The sequence below is a fragment of the Saccopteryx leptura genome, chromosome 2, assembly GCF_036850995.1.
Source record: "Saccopteryx leptura isolate mSacLep1 chromosome 2, mSacLep1_pri_phased_curated, whole genome shotgun sequence".
In the NCBI taxonomy this organism is placed as follows: Eukaryota; Metazoa; Chordata; class Mammalia; order Chiroptera; family Emballonuridae; genus Saccopteryx; species Saccopteryx leptura.
This window is the reverse complement of record NC_089504.1, coordinates 307800301-307824628: the sequence shown is the minus strand read 5'-3', so window position 1 is coordinate 307824628 and position 24328 is coordinate 307800301. Positions and strand designations below refer to the sequence as shown.

General features: G+C 43.8%; 1 protein-coding gene across 3 annotated transcripts in view; it reads right to left on the bottom strand.

Moving 5' to 3' along the window:
- The window catches only part of MKLN1 (muskelin 1), a 324611-nt gene extending 301862 nt beyond the window's left edge, over nucleotides 1-22749 (bottom strand). For 2 of the 3 annotated variants that reach the window (XM_066362718.1, XM_066362717.1), the window contains exons 1-2: nucleotides 22585-22749; nucleotides 6548-6696 (exon numbers count right to left, since the gene is read on the bottom strand). The gene's annotated coding sequence lies outside the window, so the exon portion shown is untranslated. The remainder of the gene's footprint in view (nucleotides 1-6547; nucleotides 6697-22584) is intronic. The other variant, XM_066362716.1, reaches the window with a different exon arrangement.
- Between the last annotated feature and the right edge of the window lie 1579 nt (nucleotides 22750-24328).

Below are 24328 nucleotides of genomic sequence, written 5' to 3'. Positions count from 1 at the left end.
CCAATGATGGGAAATTGGGGCCACCATGAAGACTCCCTCACCACCTCGACATCAGCTTAATTGAGTAGATGGCAATGCTCTTGGTAGGCATGGCTTGTGTGTTGGACAGTTGTCCCCCGACCAGTGCTGAATGTGGCTAAAACTGTATACCAGATCTGCCTTCCGTGTTGTCCTCCCAAGCCTTCCTCTGCACTCACTCCATCACTAGGTTTCCCGGGCCACACAGGCTTCCTGGACCCAAGGCCGCCCACATGGTGCATGAAGATTCACCTGAGCAGCCCACCTCTCTGAGCAGCACACCAACGAAGTGATCTTCACCGGTAAACATCTGGTCAGAAACAACTGTCACCGTTGCTCACAGATTGTTATAGTTCCATAGTTCATAGTTCATGTGTTGGGACAGTCAGAGCAGGAGCATGGTCACCTTGGAGTCTGAAGCAGGCAGCTGGCCCCACAGCTGGCCAGGCAACTATTCAGGCAAGAGTCCTCTCTGACAGCAGAATCCAGAAGCCAAAATAAATGGGTCAGGTGGAAAACAGATGACCACGACTGCAAGCAAGGCTGAAGGTTAGTCCTAAGGAGTGAAGGTGAGCCAAGACATTATGGATGAACACGGTAAGGGGTTTGGAGAAGGAAGAGGAGCAGGGGCGGTCCAAGAATAGGGTCCATGAACTAGAAATGGGCTGAACCTGTTATGCATACAGAGAGGCCAGGTGCAATTATGCTGGACAAGTGTGTACACCCCCACCAGCTCCGTTATCCTGAATCCTCCCACTGGCATTCATGCCTCCATGAGACAAAGGAAAGTTTCTGACATTCACAACAATTCCCCAAAACCTTATTTTCACAACTCCTATGCTGCTATTGGAGTCCTGTATTCCAAGAAGGCAGGAAAGCTCTGACTTGTGTAGTGCTAACTGGAGGCGCAGAAGCATTGGCAGTAACTAATTTCAAAAGGTTACAATGATAGCGATCCCAAGCCTCAGGACCAGAACTTGAAGCATTTAGGCCCTAAATCGATAACAAAACTGGCTGCACGGCTTGATTAGTTGAAACGTTATTTCTACCATGTAATCATTCCAAGATATTTATGTCCTCCAAAGTGCACACTGTGACTGAACTGAAAGGCTTACCCGTCTTTACTTTGTGATTTGAGCACAAAGAGGAATAAAGGATAGTGGTAAACATCACAAATAAATACAATAATTTTGCCTTGTGCATAGACTAGCTAGGCTGCATGAACTGAGCTTACAGCGGAAGATTTTTTTTCTTCATCTCACTCAAGTCAATAATCATTTACCCACTGGATAGCGCTGAAAGTGGAGTTTTCACCTAATTCTCATTTAACAAGATAGAAAAGGAAAAACCAAATAATAACACCTCATTTGTGTATAGTGCTTGTCTTTCAAAGAAGACATCATAACCCATTTTATACCATCTAATTTACAGTAACAACTCTTTTATAATGTAAATATTGGCTAGGGCTATTATCATTTTACAAATTATGCATGAAAGAAACCGAGGCACGTGGGAATAAAATAACTGGTTCGAAGTAACTTCCATTTTAGAGGTGTAATCACTGTTTATTTAATTTTTACAATGAAGCCATGCTTTCGATAAACATGTCTATTAAGTTGTATCTCAGTCTTAAATTCAAAATAAAAAAAAAAACATAAAAACAAACCTTGCTTAAGAGAAATCACTAAAACCAAAATATTCATGTGCTCAGAAGATAAGATCTCTCTTCCAAATCTAGAGCAAAAGCAATCCATTCCTACCACTTGACTCTGATTTTAATCAGCCATTCTCACCATCTTGTGCCACCCATAGCACCAGTCAGTGGTGTGTGTCACTCCCCTCTTCACACGCCTTATGCTGCCATGATCTTGCCATCGTGATTGGATTTCGAAAGTACCATTATGTGCGTAAATTCTGCGTATACCTAAAGCAGGGGTCCCCAAACTATGGCCCACAGGCTGCATGCAGCCCCCTGAGGCCATTTATCCGGCCCCCACCGCACTTCCGGAAGGGGCACCTCTTTCATTGGTGGTCAGTGAGAGGAGCATAGTTCCCACTGAAATACTGGTCAGTCTGTTGATTTAAATTTACTTGTTCTTTATTTTAAATATTGTATTTGTTCCCGTTTTGTTTTTTTACTTTAAAATAAGATATGTGCAGTGTGCATAGGGATTTGTTCATAGTTTTTTTTTATAGTCCGGCCCTCCAACGGTCTGAGGGACAGTGAACTGGCCCCCTGTGTAAAAAGTTTGGGGACCCCTGACCTAAAGTCATTGACACTTTTATGTTTGTATTAGCTTCCATTTGGGGGTGAACATTTTTCTGATCTTTTCATGTATTCATTCATTGATCCACTCACTCACTCACTCATTCATTCATAGTCTCAAGCATTCATACTCCATTTAACAAGCATCACTTGCAAGACCCAAATGCATAAACACTATTCTAGATACAAAAGATAAAAACAGGAAGAAGACAAAATCACTGACTTTAGGAAACTCGCAGCTCATGGAGGGAGCCAGAAGAGTAGACAACCCTACTTCAGTGTGGTGGGTGTAGAGGTGAAACTGCACATGAAAATGGTTTGGGGGTGCTGAGAGGGGATCTGTCGCTGTCTGAGACAGTAAGGAAGACCTTCCAGAGATGGCACTCCTAGATCTGAGCCTGTCAGGAAGGAGGGGGGTTGTGTATTCTGGGCACCCACGTGCCTTTTAAAACTATTTGAAGAATATCCCATGGAAGACAGCACAAAATCAAAGTGTGAATCTGGTCTACCCAAGGTCTCTATTCTTTATTACAATTATATTCTAGGGAGTGACAGATGGGAACAGCCTAACTAGTTATCAAATATATAGGTGATCATTTAGCCCATCTGTATTATTATTTCAGTATGAACATTTTATATAGAAATACTTCCAAATACAGCATTTTCAAATGCATTGTGCTAGATGGGTCAGATTTTTCCTGTTCACCTCTTCCCAACCATTCAGACTTGGTGCTGCCCAGATTCAAAGTAATGAGAGCCAGCCTTATGGGCTCCTTGGCACCCCCACATTAGCAAGAGATGTCTGGAAACAGGCTCTGAAAATCCTCCACCCAAGTAGAAGGGACAGCTCTTCTGTGAAGCCCCTGAGAAGTCCTGCATGAAGGCCTTCATGAACTGGGTCACAGGATAAAATGCAACCACTAGAGAACTCATACAGAACCTTCCCCCAGGGCCCAGACTAATCCGACTGCCTCAGGAATCCTACATTGAATTCCCTTATCTCTTGAGGAAAGCTTTGCGCCACCAAATCACATCTTGTTTTCTATCTGGAAAATTGTCAAGAGTTCAGAATAACTCATCTATTTTGGTTGCTGACCAATTACAGAATCCTCTCTAGAACATCATTTCTTTTAATTATCCAATACTTCATCCATTCAACAAACATCACCTTTCTCATTTCGGATTCTCTTGATGCCAACCCAACATTGTGTCCCCCATTACCTCACTGAAAAAACAACTGTGAAGGTTGCAATGACCTTGGTGTTGTCAAATCCAATGGTCAACTATCCATCCTCATCTTACTGTCCTCTCAGCAACTTCTTGTCACTAATGATCACTCCATTCCTGTTGAAACATTTTTTTTCACTTGGCGTCTTCATCCCCACACTGGCTTTTCTCCTCTCTCATTGTTTGTTCCTTTTAAGTCTCTTTTGTTGGGTTCTTCTGAATTTGGGGGGTGATGCTGTGGGACATGGTCATCCACTGTACAATTGCCCATCCAGTCCATTGCTGTAAGTACCCTATCTCTTCCCCTGCAGTCTGAGTTGGAAGCTGATGAGGGTTCTTTATCTGGAGCACCGACATTTGGATTAGGCACTGAAGGAGGAGATGCATTGGCCAAGGAGAGAGAAGATTCTTAGGGGAATAAGATGAGAAAAGGCACGGAAGTATGCAAAGCCCAACTCTGTTCAAAGAAAAGAGGCAAAACATGGCATGGGCTAGCCCTGATAGACAAGGTAAGTTGTAAGCTTATCACAAAGAACCTCAATTTACCGCTAAGGAATTTGGACTTTATACTGAAGACAGTAAGTAATTATAAAAGATTCTTAAGGCCCTGGCCGGTTGGCTCAGCGGTAGAGCGTCGGCCTAGCGTGCGGAGGACCTGGGTTCGATTCCCGGCCAGGGCACACAGGAGAAGCGCCCATTTGCTTCTCCACCCCTCCGCCGCGCCTTCCTCTCTGTCTCTCTCTTCCCCTCCCGCAGCCAAGGCTCCACTGGAGCAAAGATGCCCTGGGCGCTGGGGATGGCCCTGTGGCCTCTGCCTCAGGCGCTAGAGTGGCTCTGGTCGCAACATGGCAACGCCCAGGATGGGCAGAGCATCGCCCCCTGGTGGGCAGAGCATCGCCCCTGGTGGGCGTGCCGGGTGGATCCCGGTCGGGCGCATGCGGGAGTCTGTCTGACTGTCTCTCCCTGTTTCCAGCTTCAGAAAAACGCAAAAAAAAAAAAAAAAAAAAAAAAAAGATTCTTAAGTAGGAGAGAGAGCGGGGTATCATTCATATAAAAAAAATAAAACTTTTGCAGCAGGGTGAAGTCTGAACTAGAGTAAGGGGGGACTCAAGCCAGGAAAGCCGATCAGAAGGCTGCTGTTGTAGTCTAAGGAAAGGATCAAGGGATGAAAAGTAGTGACAAGTCCATGGGAGATTCAGAGGGGGCACTGATGACAGTTATTTTTTAGATAGGGGTTAGAGAGGAGGGAGAGAGGTGAGGTTAGAGCGTAATGACATTAACTAAGATAAGCAGGGGAAGAAGAGCAAGTGTGGAGGGGACGATGAGAAGCCAGCAGCCTAAAGCCTGCAGTGATTGGCGGATAGCTGGTGGTGAACGGAAGACAGGGCTGCAGGGCAGGAGGGAAGTCTGGACTGAATAGATTGGTTCGGAAGTCAGTGCCCAACAGTAGCGAAGTCCTCAGAATGAATGGGATATCCTGAGAGAATCAAACAGTGAGAAGAATGCCAAGAACAGGACCCTGAAAAAAAGCATGCAGGCAGCTGTCAGAGGAGGAGTCGGAGTCGGGGGCGGGGCTTGTGGGAGAGACCAGGCAAGAGCAGTCAGAGAGGTAGCATGAGAAAGGGACAGAGTAGAGTCTACATGTGAAAGGAGAAGAGACCTTCAAAGAAGAAGTGACCAACACTTCTCTCGGGGGTAGGACGAGTGGTATAGTTAAGTTCGGGAATTAGATCCAAAGGGCAGTTTCTAGAGTTAGAAGTCAAGCTGGAATAGATTGAGTGAAGACTTCTTATTGGAGTTTGGCTGTGAGGGACACAGGTAATAGCTTGGGAGAAGGTGGAGTTGGCCAAAGTGTTGGATTTTTGTTTAATGGGATGGGAGTGTTTAGTACAATACCTAGCTTCTGCTCAAACATCTCTTGGGAGCTTACTACCCCATGAGACAACCACATTGCATTTTTTGAGTAACAACTAAACACCTAATTCAGTTTGACATGTATTTGTTGAATACCTGCTACATCTGAAGCATTGGCCTTCAGTGCCTAAAAAGATATGCAAGCCATTTATATTTTGGTTTTCCATTTATTGGCCAAACTCTGCCTCTCTAACCAGAGTTCTCTGTTCTCTGGAGCCACAGCCAATGTAAGACTTTCTTGTTTCTAGCAGCCCTTCAGCTAACAATAATTTTCAGTTGCCTCTTGGGTTTTTTTCTTACTTGTTTAACTTTTGTAAAAGAATCCAGTCTTTACGTCTGTGTACCTGCGTGTCTGGAGGTGTATACTTTGCCATCAGCTGGCCACTGTCCTCTGGAGAGCCACAGCCTAGTCTGTCCCTTTTAAAATGTGGGGCTCAGAGTTCCTCGCCACCCTCTTCCTCTCGTACAAGTACCGCACACACCGGCAGGAGCCTTCTCGCCCTTTTCCGGTACGTAGCTCTTCTGTGAATGCCATCTGAGACTGAGTGTTCTGACAGGAACACGACTGACTCATGCTACTTCACCATCAACCCAAATCCTGAGACCATTTTCACTTGAAATGTTGACTCTTATCTCCCAGTTCTCATATTTATACCATTGGCTTTTTAAAGCCAACTGCAGGGTTTTGCATTCCACCCCCTACCCTGCACTAAATACTATATATATATATTTTTTAAATAATCAAGATTTGTGGGTTTTTTTTTTAATTTTATTTATTCATTTTAGAGAGGAGAGAGAAAGGGAGAGAGACAGAGACAGAGAGGGAGAGAGAGAGAGAGAAGGTGGGGAGGAGCTGGAAGCATCAACTCCCATATGTGCCTTGACCAGGCAAGCCCAGGGTTTCGAACCAGTGACCTCAGCATTTCCAGGTTGATAAATACTATATTTTTACATTTGATTTCATTAGCCAGTAGTAAAAAAATAATAATAATAAAGTCTTGGAAGTCAGACAGATCTAAATACAAATTCTGATGTTATCATGCATTCCTAGTGATCTCGGACATGTCATGATCTCTCTGTCTCAACTTGCTTATCAGGGAAAATAGGGATTATCCTACTTACATTACAAAGTAGTTCTGAGGTTTGAAGAGGCTGGTACAGAACCTAATATGTTAGAAGAGCTCAATAAATGTTGGTTTTCTTGCCTTCCTTTTCTTCTGTTCTCTGAGCTTTGTATTCTTAGCAGAAATATGCAGGATTAATAAACCTTCCTTTTAATGAAAAAGAAAAAAGTTGAGCAGAACAGGAGTCAAAGACCAAAAGAACACACTTTTTAGGCCCTGGCCAGTTAGTTCAGCCTGTTAAAGTATCATCCAGAAATACCAAGGTTGCAGGTTTGATCCCTGGTCAGGGCACATACAGGTAGTGACCAATGAATGCACAACTAAGTGGAACAATAAATGAATGATATTCTCTCTCTCTCTCTCTGTTTCCTCTCTCTCTCTCTAAAGTCAACTAACAACAAGAACAACATAAAAAAAAACACTTTAGTATAATGGTTGAGCATAGGGGCTTTTAAACAGATTTTCTGTGACAAGTCTCAGCTTGTCTACTTACTTGCTGTCTAATCAGAAGCAAGTGCATTAATTAACCATCGTGAGTCTCCTCACCTACATAGCAAGGATGGTGACAGTGCCTGTGTCTGCCAGGGAGGATGAACTGAAGTGATAGAAGGAACTGTTGCACAGAACTTTGCTTATACTGGGTACTCAATAAGTGGCTAAGGATTATTATTACCACTAGAAACCTCCAGGTAAACAATGCTTTTCTTCTTTTTTTTTTTTTTTTTGCATTTTTCTGAAGCTGGAAATGGGGAGAGACAGTCAGACAGACTCCCACATGCGCCCAACCGGGATCCACCCGGCATGCCCACCAGGGGCGACGCTCTGCCCCTCCGGGGCATCGCTCTGCTGTGACCAGAGCCACTCTAGCACCTGGGGCAGAGGCCAAGGAGCCATCCCCAGCGCCCGGGCCATCCTTGCTCCAATGGAGCCTTGGCTGCGGGAGGGGAAGAGAGAAACAGAGAGGAAGGAGGGGGGGTGGAGAAACAAATGGGCGCTTCTCCTATGTGCCCTGGCCGGGAATCGAACCCGGGTCCCCCGCACGCCAGGCCGATGCTCTACCGCTGAGCCAACTAAAAATACTGTGTAATAACCTGTTCTATGTTTCATTATACTGTATGTGAGGATTCCATTGGAAACCTCAGTCCAATGTCAGGAATGACCAATAGTCCATAGTCTTTTAGACTAACTGTAGTATCTTGTGCAAGTCACTTGATAGCTCTGGCCTCAGGCTCAACCTCTGTGTAATGGGGATAATAATGACAAGTCTGGGATGAGGATTACGTGATGGCAAGCATATGGGGGACAAGGAAAGTGAACGTAGTTTGGAAGGACTTGTGTGAACCCATGCTGCCTCCTGTTGATACCAGCTTTCTTTTCCTAAGTGAATTAAACTTAGTGTAGGTTCTGGGATTCACCTTTCCCTTTTCTAAAAATTGGTATATTTGTCTAATTCCAGGCTTACAGTACTTCTCCTATCCTCAATGGTTCCTTGTCGCATATCTATGATAATATCTGGAAGTTCTTTTTGTATCCTAGGATATAGTTTATATGGATCAGAAGATTTGAATCTCATTGAAAAATATGAAGTTTTCTCTTATGCTCTCATTACTCACTTTGGGCTCCCTTTTCATATTAAATTTATTTTTTATCCTGACTGAAAGAGCAATCCGTATTTATTGAGGTTAATTTAAAATATTAAAAACTTACCAGGAAGAAAATGAATTGTAATTCCACTGCCAAGATAACACCATTATTAATATTTTTCTGTGTAACTGTCCAGTCTTTCTTTCTGAGCAAATATACTTAATAATCAATGACCAGCATTTTCTGATGTCAGGACATTTTCCATAATCTGCCTTTTTTTTTTTTTTTGTATTTTTCTGAATCTGGAAATGGGGAGAGACAGTCAGAGAGACTCCCGCATGCGCCCCACCGGGATGCACCCGGCACGCCCACCAGGAGCGATGCTCTGCCCACCAGGGGGCGATGCTCTGCCCCTCCAGGGCGTTGTTCTGCTGTGACCAGAGCCACTCTAGCGCCTGGGGCAGAGGCCAAGGAGCCATCCCCAGCGCCCGGGCCCGGGCCATCTTTGCTCCAATAGAGCTTCGGCTGCGGGAGGGGAAGAGAGAGACAGAGAGGAAGGAGAGGGGGAGGGGTGGAGAAGCAGATGGGCGCTTCTCCTATGTGCCCTGGCCAGGAATTGAACCCGGGACCTCTGCACGCCAGGCTGATGCTCTACCACTGAGCCAACCGGCCAGGGCCCATAATCTGCTTTTTACTGGATGCATAAATTTCATTATAGGTATACATTACAATTTATGCAATACTTCACATTGGACACTTAAGTTATCTCCAAGTGTTCAATATTATAAAGAATGCTATACTCAATATTCTTCTACAATAAATTTTGTGAGTGATTTGGGTTCATTTTCTTAAGATAAAGTCTTAAAAATTAAATTACTGTGTTAAGTGATTTGCATGTGTTAAGGTGTTGTTTTTTATAGTTAATGACAAATTGCTCTCCAGTATGCTTGAACTGTTTTAAATGCCAACTATTGTATGAGGGTGCTTTTCCCCCACATCTTTACCCATGCAAGATACTGTTTCAAATTTCTTGACAATTTGGGAGGCATAGAAACATCTGGTTTTATGTTAATTTGCATTACTTTACTTACAAGCAAGACTGGACCCTTTTCATTTTAATTGACCAATAGAATCCCTTTGTCTCTTTTTTGCCTTTTCATGTTCTCCACCCATTCTTCTTTTGAGATGTTGTCTTTTTCTTAATAGTTTGTAAGAGCTCATTGTATATTAAGGCCACAATCATACCTATCTTTTATGATCTAAAAGCTCTCATTTATCTTTTTTTTTTTTTAAAGTAAGAGGAAGGGAGATAGTGAGGCAGATCTCTGCATGCACCTCAATCAAGATCCACCTGGCAATTTCATCTGGGACTAATACTCACGTACCGAGCTAGTTTTAGTGCCTGAGACTGATGCGCTCAGACAAACCAAGTTACCCTTAGTTCCCTGGGGCTACATTCAAACCAATCGAGCCACTGGCTGCAGGAATGTAAGAGGGACAGAAGGGGGAGGAGGGGAAGCAGATGGTCACTTCTTCTGTGTGCCCTGACTGGGAATCAAACCTGGGATGTCCAAATGCTGGGCTGATGCTCTACCCACTGAGTAACTGGCCAGGGCTTCATTTATCTTTTCATTTTGTTCATGGTACTGATTCACTGATAGGCTCAACCTAGACCACATACCCCATCTCCTGAGATAAAGGAGAAGATTGCTTTCCCAGAGCCACATGAATATCCCAAAGAAAGGAGCAGCTGGGGAAGGGGACCTATATGAGATGACAGCTAAGGTATGGACTATAGCTCTAAATATCAAGATAATTGTTTTTAATAGAAAATGACAAATACTCTTCCATTTGAAAACTTATTTGGCTTACCACTATTAACATGGTAAAAAGTAAGAGTTAAAAATCATGAAAAGACATAGCCTCTCCCTAGGTACTAAACTCTTTACATTCAAATTGCCTTGGGGCTACCTAGATGCAGTTTCTAAAGTTCTAATCAAACATGTTGGAATATTTTTCTCCATGGCCAACTGATCTGTAGGTTCTCTGAATTATTATTATTATTATTATTTTAATTCTTCAATTTCTGAAGCTGGAAACGGGGAGAGACAGTCAGACAGACTCCCGCATGCGCCCGACCAGGATCCACCCGGCACGCCCACCAGGGGAGATGCTCTGCCCACCAGGGGAGATGCTCTGCCCACCAGGGAGTGATGCGACCAGAGCCACTCTAGCGCCTGGGGCAGAGGCCAAGGAGCCATCCCCAGCGCCCGGGCCATCTTTGCTCCAATGGAGCCTTGGCTGTGGGAGGGGAAGAGAGAGACAGAGAGGAAGGAGGGGGGGGGGGTGGAGAAGCAAATGGGCGCTTCTCCTGTGTGCCCTGGCCAGGAATCGAACCCGGGTCCTCCGCACGCCAGGCCGACGCTCTACCGCTGAGCCAACTGGCCAGGGCCTGAATTATTTCTTTAATACAGGTTCCATAGCCCCAGTAGACTTAGACCAAAGCTTCTACTCTCCCCTGAATTTATTCTGGTAAAGTCTCTATCTCTTGGTTACTTTGTTATCTAGTTACTTTTTTTTTATTATTATATATTTTTCTGAAGCTGGAAACGGGGAGGCAGTCAGACTGACTCCCACATGCGCCCGACCGGGATCCACCCGGCACGCCCATTAGGGGCGACGCTCTGCCCACCAGGGGGCGTCGCTCTGTGGCGACCAGAACCACTCTAGCGCCTGGGGCAGAGGCCAAGGAGCCATCCCCAGTGCCCGGGCCATCTTTTTGCTCCAATGGAGCCTCGGCTGCAGGAGGGGAAGAGAGAGACAGAGAGGAAGGAGAGGGGGAGGGGTGGAGAAGCAGATGGGCACCTCTCCTGTGTGCCCTGGCCGGGAATCGAACCCGGGACTTCCGCACACCAGGCCAACGCTCTACCACTGAGCCAACTGGCCAGGGCCTGTTCTCTAGTTACTTATTTGAACCATTCCTTGACTTCTTTTTTTTTTTTTTTAACTCAGGGTCTGACTTATCCCACTTGACAAAATATATTTCCTGGTTTGTGACCCCTGACCTTTATTTGATTTAAACATGTTCTCAGAGAAGCCCTCTATGGGTCAACTGGAGCTAACCAAGTTGGACCCAGGAACATGGGAGCTTTAAGTCAATCACAGCAGTGATTCAGTAGTCAGGACACAGCAGTATCCATATACTACAAGCCAGTTATAGTTCAAAATGTTCTGCACAGCACAAGCCATTATCCATCTGATTCCATCTTAAACATTGTTCCTGAGTATCTTCACAGCAGTTCTTGTATCCCTTCCTGCATATTGGCCATACTTGATCTTTTCAACATACATCTCCTCTTTCCATCTGCTATTTACTGAATGTTTGCCCTCAAGGCCAACATCCATATATTGAAGCCCTAATCCTAATATAATGATATTTGGAAGTGGGGCTTTGGGGAGTCAATTAGGTCAAGAGGGTGGAGCCCCCATGAATGGGATTAGTGCCCTTATAAGAGACACCAGACAGATGATCTCTGTCTTCATGTACGGATGCAGGAAGACGGTGGCTATCTGCAAACCTGGAAGCAGGCTCTCACCAGACACCAGATCTGCTGGCATCTTGGTGGTGAACTTCCTAGCCTCCAGAGCTGAGAAATAAGTGTTTTTGTGTAATACACCTAGTCCATGGTATTTGTTATGGCAGCACCAGCAGACTAAGCCACCTTCCCTTTGCCTTCTGTGACAGTGACTTGGCTTCTGTGGGTCAGCAGTGGTCTCTTTTTATCCCTTCCTGGAGGTTTTGAACATAGTAGTCCTCTCCTGCTTCAGTCCTGTCTCTGGTATTTTCAACTCTTCCCTTCTTCAGTAGTGATCTCCATCCTTCCCTGCTCCCTCCGTGGGTATCACCCTTCTGACTGTGGCTTCCTTTGATGGCCACTGGCAGGACTGTCATTTTTAGGACACAAAGTGGACACCTCACCTGCTGAGTGAGAGTAATACTAGAAGAGCCAAGTGAAAAATTCCACATTTCCTCTGTTCTAAGACCAATTTATTATAGTATATACCACCATTTAACCACTGTTTTTAGAGCCCTCCTTCCCACAGACACTACCACATATCTATTAAACATATCGGCTGAAGATACTTTCTGATTTTAGAACAATCAGAAATGTGAGGGGGAAAGCTTGTTCCTTAGAATCTAGGAATTGCTACAGTTGAGTGGCTCTGATTTTCACTTAACTATTAACATTAACTATGCCCCATTCAATAGCCCTACCCCATCTTCAGAATAGTCTTACCGCAACTATCCAGGATCTTACTAAAACAGGACCACAAACAAACAAAAACCCATTAATTGTCTTCAGTATGTCCCACAGATCCTCGTTGTCTTGGGATGCTAGCCCTCTGAAATTATTTTCGCAGGGCTGAGCGCTTCCTCTGAATGAGGTCTTGTTATATACCCTAACTCCTACCTTTTGACCACGGCCTTTATAAACAAGAGCTTATCTGAACACTTCCTGAGTAGCCACAGTGACCTTTACCGGCTACTCCCTCTTCTTCATGGAAATTACTGGTGTTATGAGAATTTAAGCTTCAAGTCCCTTTACTCCTTTTGAGCATTCTTTTATCATTTCTGGCCAGACAGAGTGTCATGTCCATAATTGGTGTTAACTCAAGTCTTCCTTGGGTCGGATTAGAAAGCACAGAACCGCCTTCTCTGGCTGTTGCCCACTCAAGGGTGCCGTGGTCACTTATTTAAGTTGTTGGTCACTTTCACTTCACTGACACATTCTTCTTAGCTGGTCAGACTCAAGCACAGAATAGCACCCCTTCAATAAGCAATTAGTTTAAATTTAAGTCATGCCAACTTTATTCGATGCTCACTTTCCCGCAGAATGAGTCTGTCAGCGGAGGTAAGAGCTCTCCATTACCTCTCCGTCATACCCCTGTGCCAATAATTCTGTCATTTGTATGGGGAAAGCATTATTGGTGTTGCCATAACAGGATCACAAGGCCGGCCAGAACTAGTTGACAATACATGGACAGTGGGTTGAGAGCATGAGCTGGGACTGGGGTGGGAGCACTCCCAGGGCCTGCACCGTATATACAGAAGCTGCTTTGGATTAGGGGAGCTGAGCAGTGCAGGACTTGATGTCTCACATCAAGATAAAGCTCAGGAAGCTTTTAATACTAAGCAGCCCAGTATGAAGAGTAAGTCACGTGTGTACCATGGCTCACAGAAATCACAACAGGGGTGTGGGCAGCATAATACAGCCACTTGGGGAAGAGGATTGGTTAGAGATAAGCTGAACAGGACATCAGAGTTATGGTGAAGTAGGCCAGGGTTCAGGACAGGGTCCCAAATCTATAGGGAGTCTGGTATACAAGGCAGAATGACCAGAGGCTGAAGGTGTGGAGGTCAAGGTGAAAGCCCAGAATCGGACACACGGGAGTAGGAGGCATAATAGAAGGGAGGTACAGGTGTCTGAGACTCACTGCTGAGCTGACTAGAAAGAAGGAAGAGAGATGCTGTGGACTATATACATCACGATAACACACCTTTTCCCCAGCTGGAATCGGCAGTGACGTCTTGAGGAGGCCGGGAAGCTAGACCTGTAGGTGGAGCAGCTTAGACAACCCAGCAGCTGACTATCAAGGCAGCAAAGGCAAGATGACTGTCCAGCTGACTTATGTGTGCTCCTGTGACAGTGTCACTTCTGCTTTTAAAAGGGCGGGTGCTTCTTTTGAACAGATTGGATACCTTCATGTTGGTATACTACAACAAGAGCTCCAGTTCACTGACGACATCCGGTGTCCCAGAGTCCACGCTAATGATTGACACGCACTGTGTTACTTAACTCCCACAACTTCCTTGAGAGGTAGGTATTTTTATCTGCATTCTAAAAAGAGGAAACTGAAGCTTCTTTGGTCACACATCTGGGATACAAAAGAGCTCAGATTTAAACTTAAGTTTTGTTTAACTACCTATCTGTTGCTTAAATGACTCTATTTATACTGTGACTGTAATACGTCCAAACAATTCTCAATAGCTACTAGATTTTTCATCTGTCTATAATCTATCTATCTATCTATCTATCTATCTACCTACCTACCTACCTATCTGTCCTCTTTTATCTCCAACTCCTTAATATTCAAGATTGCACTATGAAAGAAGTGGGTCATTAATAAGTACTTATTGAATGAATTTAATGCAGTTTAAAAATTTGATTAGAACTACTATATCCTCTCTTGATTTGTGTATTTATAAAGTCAAGTAGTAAGAATTCTTCAGTTTGCTCTGTAAAAATTCTACATTCATTCATTACAAAGAAAAGAAGGGGCAAAGTGTTCAATGAATACTGAACTGAGGAGACATACTTTATTTCCAAATAAGTCAGAGATAGGCAAATGTATTTATGTGTTCAAATAAACTTGAGAACTTAAAGGGGTCTACAGGGGTGGGCAAAGTAGGCTTACAGCTATTTGTATGGAAAAAAAGACAGTCAGGTTATGATTATTACAATAGCTTTATTAACTGTTTTGCATTCTCACAACTGTAAACCTCCTTTTGTCCACTCCTGTATACAGATTGTTTTCTTCACAAGTCTGAATCTGAACCTCTTTTTCATGACACAATCTTCATGTTGACCTAATTTAGACGTTGCCAAACTGCTGTCCACCAGCCAGATCCAACCCACCCCATATTTTTGAATGGCTTATGAGCCAATAAAGGTTTTCCGATTTCTAAAGTAGCTGTAAAAGATCATAAGAAGAATAATGTTTCATGACATGTGAAAGTTACACGAAATGCAAATATCAGTGTCTATTAAATTTAATTGGAACACAACCGTGTTCATTCATTTGCTTATTGTCTATGATTGCTTTCTCACCACATGGCAGAGTTGAGTAGCAGGGACAGAAGCTGTATGACCCACAAAGCCTAAAATATTTCCCACATGACCCTCTCCAGAAAAATTTTTGCTAATCCTTGGTCTAACTAAATAATATAGGATGTCATCACATTTTAAATACTGTTGAAACACACCTATTCTTTTCATTTCTAACTTAAGAGCACTGCACCAAAGGGTCATGACATCTCTTTGGCTATGTAAGTGTCCGTGTTCCCAGGACAAAGTCAAAAACCTTTTCTCCTTTGGTATTCTCTACATTCTCTCCTAATAGCACCTTTCTGCAGAAACAGTGACAGATTGAGGAGCTGGAGGTTTCTCTAAGAGGTGATACTTCTCTTCCTGCCAAGAGTCAGCATGTTTTTTGTTGGAAAACTAGGGCTGGGCATCCTTAGGAGTGGTTACAGTGCATTAAAGAACTGCAGTGGGTTCTCCAGACTCCATCAACTGATTCAAGGTGGTGGGATAGAGTCAGATAGACGAGGAAAAGCAAATTGCTCTTTTTGTCATCACCCAGGACCTAAAAACAAAAGGGACTCAGAATGACCAGACACAGGTGAGGGTTACCTATCAAAATGTTTTTGGCACTCACAACATGGCACGGTGAGTGCCAAAATGTGTTAATTCAATCAATGTGTTAATTCAAGAGTAAAATCAAGGGAGCAGAACCTCCTTATTTTTTCCAAGACCAGGTTTGGTGTACAGTGAAGTTCAAGGGAATCTGTCTCATCTATTTATTTTTTGAGACCCAGGATTCTATCATCCTTCTGTATCTCTGCCTGTTGGTCTATCTGTCTCTCTTAACATTTCAGTGACTACTGATTACATGTGAGACACAAGGCAAGCACCGAAAACACAAAAGTAAATAAAATAATCCCAACTCTCAAGGAACGTTTAGGGTGTAAGAGAGCATGAGTTATGACTTTCTGGTGACATTTAACACGATCCTCTTAAATATATTCTTCTCTTGGTTTTTTTGGCCCTGTAATCTCCTGGTTTTATTTTTTTCTGGTTTCTGACTCTCAGTCTCCATTGCCAGCTCTTTCTTTTTTATCCAGTCTCTAAATGATCAGCACTTATGCCCTGGCCGGTTGGCTCAGCGGTAGAGCGTCGGCCTAGCGTGCGGAGGACCCGGGTTCGATTCCCGGCCAGGGCACACAGGAGAAGCGCCCATTTGCTTCTCCACCCCTCCGCCGCACTTTCCTCTCTGTCTCTCTCTTCCCCTCCCGCAGCCAAGGCTCCATTGGAGCAAAGATGGCCCGGGCGCTGGGGATGGCTCTGTGGCCTCTGCCTCAGGCGCTGTAGTGGCTCTGGTCGCAACATGGCGACGCCCGGGATGGGCAGAGCATCGCCCCCTGGTGGGCAGAGCGTCGCCCCTGGTGGGCGTGCCGGGTGGATCCCGGTCGGGCGCATGCGGGAGTCTGTCTGACTGTCTCTCCCTGTTTCCAGCTTCAGAAAAATGAAAAAAAAAAAAAAAATAAATAAATAAATGATCAGCACTTAGCCCTGAGCCTGCTTTTCCTTTGATTCTATCTACCTCCTTTAAGCAATCTTCCTCCATATTTGTAAATCCAGTGCTAGCAGCTCTCTGACTTAAGGCCTATATCACATGTCTGCAGTAGACATCACCACTCTTTTGTCTATAACCTTCTCCAGAATTCTGTTCCTGTCCCAGGGTTCTCCGTCTTGGTGATTGACACCTGTACTCATGCATCTGATCTTGGACGAATGCTCAAGTCAGCCATGACACTCCCTCCCACTCCACAACCCATCATTTCCATTCATCATCAAGTTCTTCAAAATCACTCTTCACTCTGATCATTCCCTTCCTGTATACGTGCTACCACCCTAGTCCGGGAAACCATCACCTCTGATTTGAATCCCTGAAAAACCTTCTTAACATCTGTTCTTGCCTCACTCTATTTTCTCTTCTCACAGATGTTTTTCAGACCAAAAAAAAAGAGTTAATAGTCTTTAAAAAAAAACACACAGTGCTAGCAAAATACACGTTGTTCTTCATCTTTTTAAAAAATATAGCAATGTCCTATAAAGATCACTTCACATCAGTACACCTGAAACTGCCTCTCAATTTTGTAAACACCTGCCTATCTTTCACTTGTATAACTGTACCATCATTTTTATTTAACCATTTCTCTAACGATGGACATATAGGTAGTTTTCAGTCTTTCACCAGCATAAGTAAAGCTTCAGTGAAGGTCCTTCAATATATTGAAGTTGTCCTTCAATATATGTCGGAATGTATCTTATTGAATAAATACATAAAAGTGCAATTGCTAGGTCAAAAGCTTTGTACATTTAAAACTTTGATAAAGGCTGCCCCGTTGCCCTCCACAGAGGCTGTACCCGCTTTCCCTCCTACTGACATTTGCCCTTTTCCCAGACAAACAAAGCATGCTATTAAATTTCTTCATTTGTGCCAACCTGATATGTAAAACAATAGATCTCACCGCATTGTAATTTGCGTATCTTGTTATGAGAAAGGGTGAGCATTTTTTCACATATTTTAAAAGATCCATTTGTATTTCTTTAACTTCAGTCTATTATACTCTTTGCCCAATCTCCTAGGATTTTTGAGGCTTTTCTTATTGATTTGTAGGAGTACTTTGATTTCTTCTTAAATAATCTAATATCCAAATCCTTTCAGGTATCTTAGTACTTTTAAAAAGTTACAATTTAACCTTTTTTACCCTAAAAATACTTAATCATCAAATGTCAACTCCATTACAGGAGAGCCCACATGAAGAGTTCACATGTAGAGGTTATAAATTGATTTACAGAAGTCTCGACTTCCCATTAATAGCTTGACAAGACTGCCTTATACCTGTAACTAGACCATTTTATTTAATTTTCCTAATAGCCCTGGGAGGTATATGCTATTATCAATGACAAAGTGAACCTCAGAGAATATGCATGCCCAATATCACACAGCTAGTAACTCTTTGCTTCTGGAACCTCAAAAGCCTAGTCATTCGCCATCATTTGCCATTCCTCCACCACCCAAGGCTCTGATGCTGGCTGCCTCTAATGTCTAACATACATTTCTCCTCTCTTTTTCCTTGTATAAACATCCAGTGAACATTTTAAAGTGCCTGCTATGTACCAGGAATCTTCTTCATAGGGTTTAAACCTCGGTGGGGTTCTCAGCCATAAACAATTAAATAAGTAGTAGTAAGGTTTTACTACTATAAAAAAATACATAGGATATTTGGGAAGGTGGGCAGAGAAAGATACGTTAGTAAGGGTGGTCAGGAAAGGCATCTTTGAGAGGTGACATTTAAACAGAGAGCTGAATGACCAAAAGAGTGTTCCAGGAAAAGGAAATGTCTGGGCTAAGTCCTTTAAGACAAGAACAAACTGCCTGACCTGTGGTGGCCCAGTGGATCAAGGGTCGACCTGGAACTCTGAGGTCTCCGGTTTGAAACCCTGCACTTGTCTGGTCAAGGCACAAATGGGAGTTGATGCTTCCTGCTCCTTTCCCCTTTTTTTCTCTCTCACTTTTTTATTTTTTATTACTGGAGCAGTTCTGGATGGCAATGCCATTTAATTTGAAGGAGAAGTCTTTAAAGAATAAAAAAGAAATTGTATTACTGTATTATTTTCTTCTTTCCCTATGCAGCCTTAACAGACCATGATTTTACTCTCTTCCTAATACCTTTATTTCCCCCTCCTACTTGCCCTTTAGTCCTTCTTATCCAAAAGAACTTCCACGGCAGTCTGGTTACTACACCAATAAACTCCTTCTTGCCAAACACAACAATGACCTCCTTGTTGCTAAGTCCGAGAGCTTTCACCTCATTTTTCTTGACCTTTCTCTAGCATTTACTACTGTTGACAATCCCTCCCTTGGCTTCCTTGAAACTGCTTGTTCCTGGTCCTGCCACCTCACTGGATGTTCTGCCTCATTTTTTTTGCCTCCTCACCTTTTAGATGTTGGCATTTTCATAAGGTCCAGAGTAGATCCTCACCTCTTCTTATGTTAGACCTTTTCTGTTGGGGATTTCATCTACAGCCAACAACCACCACATTCTCATGATCCCAGCATAGATCTCTCTTCTGAGTTCTAGACTCCATGTCCAATTAGGTAGGAGAAAGCTTCACTGTGACATCCCACGGACACTTCAAACTCAACACGTTTCATATTAAATAGATTACCTTACCTCCTCGACCTATTTTCCCCCCCGAAGTCCCCATCTTGGCAAAGGGGACTACTATCCTCCCCTTTATCTAAGTCATACCTCTCCTTCTATCCCAAATCCTGCAGATATAATCAATAAGAAATTCAGTTGGTTCTTGATCCTTCTCCCTTCATTTCCATTCTTGCTGCTTTAGTTTAGATGTCCATCATTTCTTTCCTATATGCTAATCTCCTAACTAGTCTTCCTGTCTACAGTGCTTCTCATACTAATAAATTCTGCAAATTGCAGTGATCATTCTAAAATGAACATGCTCCTTAAAATTTATCAGTGGCCCTCCAGCAGCCTTAGGTAAGTTGAAACTTCTTAGGAAGATATACAAGACCTTGCTGAATTTTCTGGGTGTGTCCTTCAGAAGTTCTGCCATGCATTCATACAATGTATTTACTGAGAATCTACTGCCTTCCTGGACATTGTCCTTCCCTCTCAACGCTCAGTACACCTTTTTTACCTCTAGGACTTTACACATAGTACTTTCTTTGCCTGGCATACATTTCTTTTTAACTTGCCCACTTGTCAGATTGCTTCTACTGATCTTGCAGAACTCCTCTCCAAATTCATCTTCTATGGTTAGAGACCTTGACTATTTCCAGCCACAGTTGGGTACCCCTCCAATGAGCTCTCTTGTTGATATCACTTCTGTCATGTGTACTCATCTGTCTCCTCATCACACCAGAAGGTCCTTCAGAGCAGACTGTCTTACTCATCTTTGTATTCCCAGAGCTTAGCACACAGTACCTGACACAGAGCAGGCACTCAATAATGAATAAATAAAGTAGTAGAGTTGGGTTTCAAAATTATATCTTTTCTCTCTGGCACAAATCTCACATTTCTTCATTCTCCTACTTTATATCTTGAATCCAAAAACTTCAAAAATCTGTGCTAGGTATGTTTTTGCCTGTCACTGATTAAAATACTGGTAAGTAGATCATAAGCTCCACAAGGATTCAGTTGATTATTTTTTGTGTAGGGCTTCCTCATTATTCTACTGTCCTGCTCATCAAAGTATTTTGGGTTAACTAAATCTAAAATGACTGAAAGCCCTTTCTACACAAGTTTATATCCTTTCTGTTGCTTCTACAACACAACCACACAAGCAGAGGGTAAGGACATTGAGAGTAAGGTCGATTTCATTTGATTGTCTGGCAACTGACACTAAAAAACGATGTATCAACAGAAAATCATTTCCCATTACCATTTTCTTCCAAGGTCTCTATGGATAGGTATTAAAGTTTCAGTGTCAAAATTTGGCATTGCAAAATCCAGCTAAAATTGAAATTTTATGTCATGAGTTCACTATAATCCCAGTATTTTATAAACAGAAGGAAACTCAGACATCGTTTAGTCCAGCACTGTTAAGCTTCCAAGAAGAGAAGACCTGGACTGGCTTGCCCAAGGTCATCCGCTCTCTAGGACAAGTGAGAGGAAATTTCCTAACTTTCAGACCCTTCCTCCATGGCGTCTACACCCTATTATTTTCTACAAAAACAAAGTATCTCCAACAGTACCCACTGAACTGTTTACGTAATGCTTATCTTTATGATATTGTCTCTCTGATAGCCTTATTATAAAGAGGAAGGAACTGGGAAAAAAAATAAAGCAAGGGGCAAGGGGATTGGTAAAAGGGACGATCAGTACACAAAGTGATGGGCTCCTATTTGGAATGCAGCCTTGTGATCACACTCTGTTCTCTGAGCACCCCAGTGCTAACCCAAGCTTATTTGTGCTCCTGGGGACTGGCTTCCATTCAATTCCATGCCTTATTTGGTCTAAATGATTTCCCCAGCTTCTGCGTGTATTTTTTGAGCTCCATTTTAGAATGTCATCCTTAAATCTACTCTCTACTTGAGTTTGTTTTCATCCTAACACAGAGGGACGAAGGTTCTGGGTCAAAAGAAACAAAAATTATGGGTTTTTCTAGGCTTTCCATTTCAAGAATGGTTTCCTCAAATGGCAACTGGCAGGGTCCTTGATTCCTCCGATGATGACGTTTTCCATGGGAATCAGTATTTAATTGGGCTAATTTGTTTTCACGGAAAGCACAGATTTCTTCCCAGGAGGATCAGTTTGATAATGTTTTACCAGCTACTGCTACGAGACCAAATATAAACCAGTTCTGAGAAACAGGAAGTGAACCTGACTGGTCTAGGCTGCGTGTCCCTGGCAGTGACGAAAATACAGAAATCAAATTAGGAAAACAAGATATGTGGGTGGGAGGCAGTCGATAATAACCCAGGATGCTACGACACAAGCAAGAACACTTTTAACCCAATGCCATTCATTTTAATAACACCCTGAGAAGTTTGACTTCCATGTAACGTGCTGGTGATTAGAAAGCAGGATGAGCCCGAGTTCCCTAGCAACAGCATGTGCTTCTGAGACAGTCATTAGCCTTTCTGTTAATCCCGCCAACCCCTTACTTTTCTAAACATATGACTGACATTTAGGGGGAAAAATGTTCTAGAAAGTGCTTTGAAATTTCCAGGAGTGAAATGGAAAGGAATAATACTAAAAGGTTTCCCTGAGAATTGCACTCAGGGAAAAGAAGTAATGGTCCTATGTGCCCAGCCTGTCCATGCATTCACTGCTCTTGGTTGGATATTTCTCAGTCCCCTATAGTAAGGGCAGCAGAGGTGAAATTGTTCAGAGTTTAAGGCAGTCCCCTTCTCCAACATGAACCACAGGTTGATAGTGCATGAACAGTGGGGTCAGCACTCTGTGTTGGGTGCAGAAGGATGGGGATGTCAGGGGAGGGAATACATAGCCTTCTTTCTCCTTTAAGCAGAATAAATTACTCTGGTTAAAGGAGGTTGGTGATGAGGCGAATGAAGCTCTTTTTCCTATTGATTGTTTAACTGCACCAGTGGCTGTTTGTCTGAGGCCACTGGCCAGGAGCATTATTTTCGAGGCTAAAGTGAGGTTGGGTAGATTTCCATACCCTTCCCTAGTTTCAAACAAGACAACTCTTACAGCTCAGCCAGGCTATAGGAATGGGGTGTTTGTTGACTTTTGCTACTCATCTGTGCCCTAAAGAGCCAGAGCTGATGGGATGATGGGTCTCAAACGCTTAATGATCGCCTCTAGCTCTGTCCTAGGTTCAGGATGCACCACTCTTCCGTGTCGCCTGAGTCAACTGCGGGCCGTTATTCTAATGGTAATTATCGCTACGATTTTTTTTTTTGGTCACCCTTATTATGGCCTGGGTCCCTTTCAGCTGGACACTGGGGTCCTTCAGTTTGGCCCGGACGACTCCTAGTTCTCCCCACCTCCCCACCTAATGCCTCTGCGCGCACCCTTCCCAAGGCGACCACCTGCGCCGCCCTACTTACCATCTGCCCCGAGGGGAGGGCCCCCCGGGGTAGCGGAGCCCTCCCTGCTCCCGGGCGGCTCTGGGGGAGCTCGGTGTTTGCCTCCAGCCCTTCGCTACCGGAGAGATCAGGTTCCTCCCCTCCTCCCCCTCCAGCTCCGGCCGCCCTCCTTCTTGCATGACACAGCAGAACCGCAGCTGCTGCAGCGAGTCCCAACCATCCGCCCAGGAAGCGCCGCAACCCGGGCTCAGGCGGGGCGGAGGGGGACGAGGCGCACACGCGGGGAGGGTGGGGACACAGACTAGCGGGGTTCTTGCCCCCACTTTGCACCACACACTTCTTTCCGAGCTCAGGGGTACGGGCACAAAATCTGGCTAAAGACGACCAGGCCGAGCCATTGAGGAATGCTGGGGTTTGGCGTCAGAAAGGATGGGACCAGAGAGAAGGGTGCGAAGGAGACCCCAGTACGGGCAGGGCATTGCAGGTAAAGAAGGGGAAAGAAGAAGCCAAGAAGTCAAGGGCCAGGCTGTGAAGGAGAATAAGGAGGTCAAAGAGAGGTAAGGAGGTAGAGTTGCTGAGAAGGGAGACCGAGCTGAAAAGACGGTGGGGGGTGGCAGGAGTGGGGGGAGTTGCAGGGGAAGGTGGACTGGGAGGGAGTGTTTGGGGAGGCCTGAGCTAAGTACCCAGGCAGCACAAGAGTGCTGAATTGAGAGGCAAGGGCAGAAAAGGGGAGAGGGATGGAAGAGTTACGCATTGGATAGGAAGGTGTAAAAGTTGGGGGGCATATTATGGAATTATTAGAAGGGATGTCATGGAGCTCATTCATCATGGCTGATGAGGGAAACTGATGAGGTGAAGAGGCATACAGTCAAGGCAAAGCCAGAAGAAAGGACCGTCTTCTACCTCACCAGTGGAGAAGTTTTCTATAATTCTGCCAATACAAACAGAGTTTTCCTTATAAATGGAAAAGCATGATCTAAGACATAGGAATAGCTATTTAGCTTAGATTTACAGGATAAAGACTCCATGGTCCACACAAACTTGAAGGGAGATTGGGGATTGGAGTCATCAGCCCAAAGAGGTTGTGATTCAATAATAACCAAGGCACTCAAAACTGATGTTAGTGTCCACACTTCACTGGGTTTGAATAAGTCTTTTCAAAGTATTTGTTAGACGTTAGAAAATGACAAAATTATCAGTGCAAAATAGTATAAAAATGCACATGCTTTTCTCTCCCCATCCTGCACACACATACATCCTTATATTTCCTAGTGTGTAGCATGTAAAGTATGATTAAGGGGAAAAATGTGTTTTTCTGATTATGTTATTTCCCACCAACCACACTCTGTGCATTTCACAGCAGACCAGCTGCTTCTCACCATTTCAAAGAATGTGGTCAGAAAGTAATGCAAAAACTGCCGCTTTGGTTTTGTCTGTACCCTCCAGGTTATATCTTCGTACCTCACTTCCTGACACAAACAAGTTTTCACTGTTGTCAGCAACAAAGCCCGAATATAGCTGCGGAAGAGAAAAACTGCATCACATTTTGCCTCCTGCAAGCATCATCCACGGTTACCGGAGGAATGTAATTCCAGAAAGCTTTGAAAGCTGGTGGTGATGGTAATTATGTATCAAATGCCTGATGCTATTTCTGTTATTATTGTTTTGTCATTTCTGTTCTACCCAAGAGCTGGCTGAACTCGGGAGAGGTACAAATCCGGTTTTTCTTTTTGATTTGGTAAAATGTAATCAGACCTGATAGAGA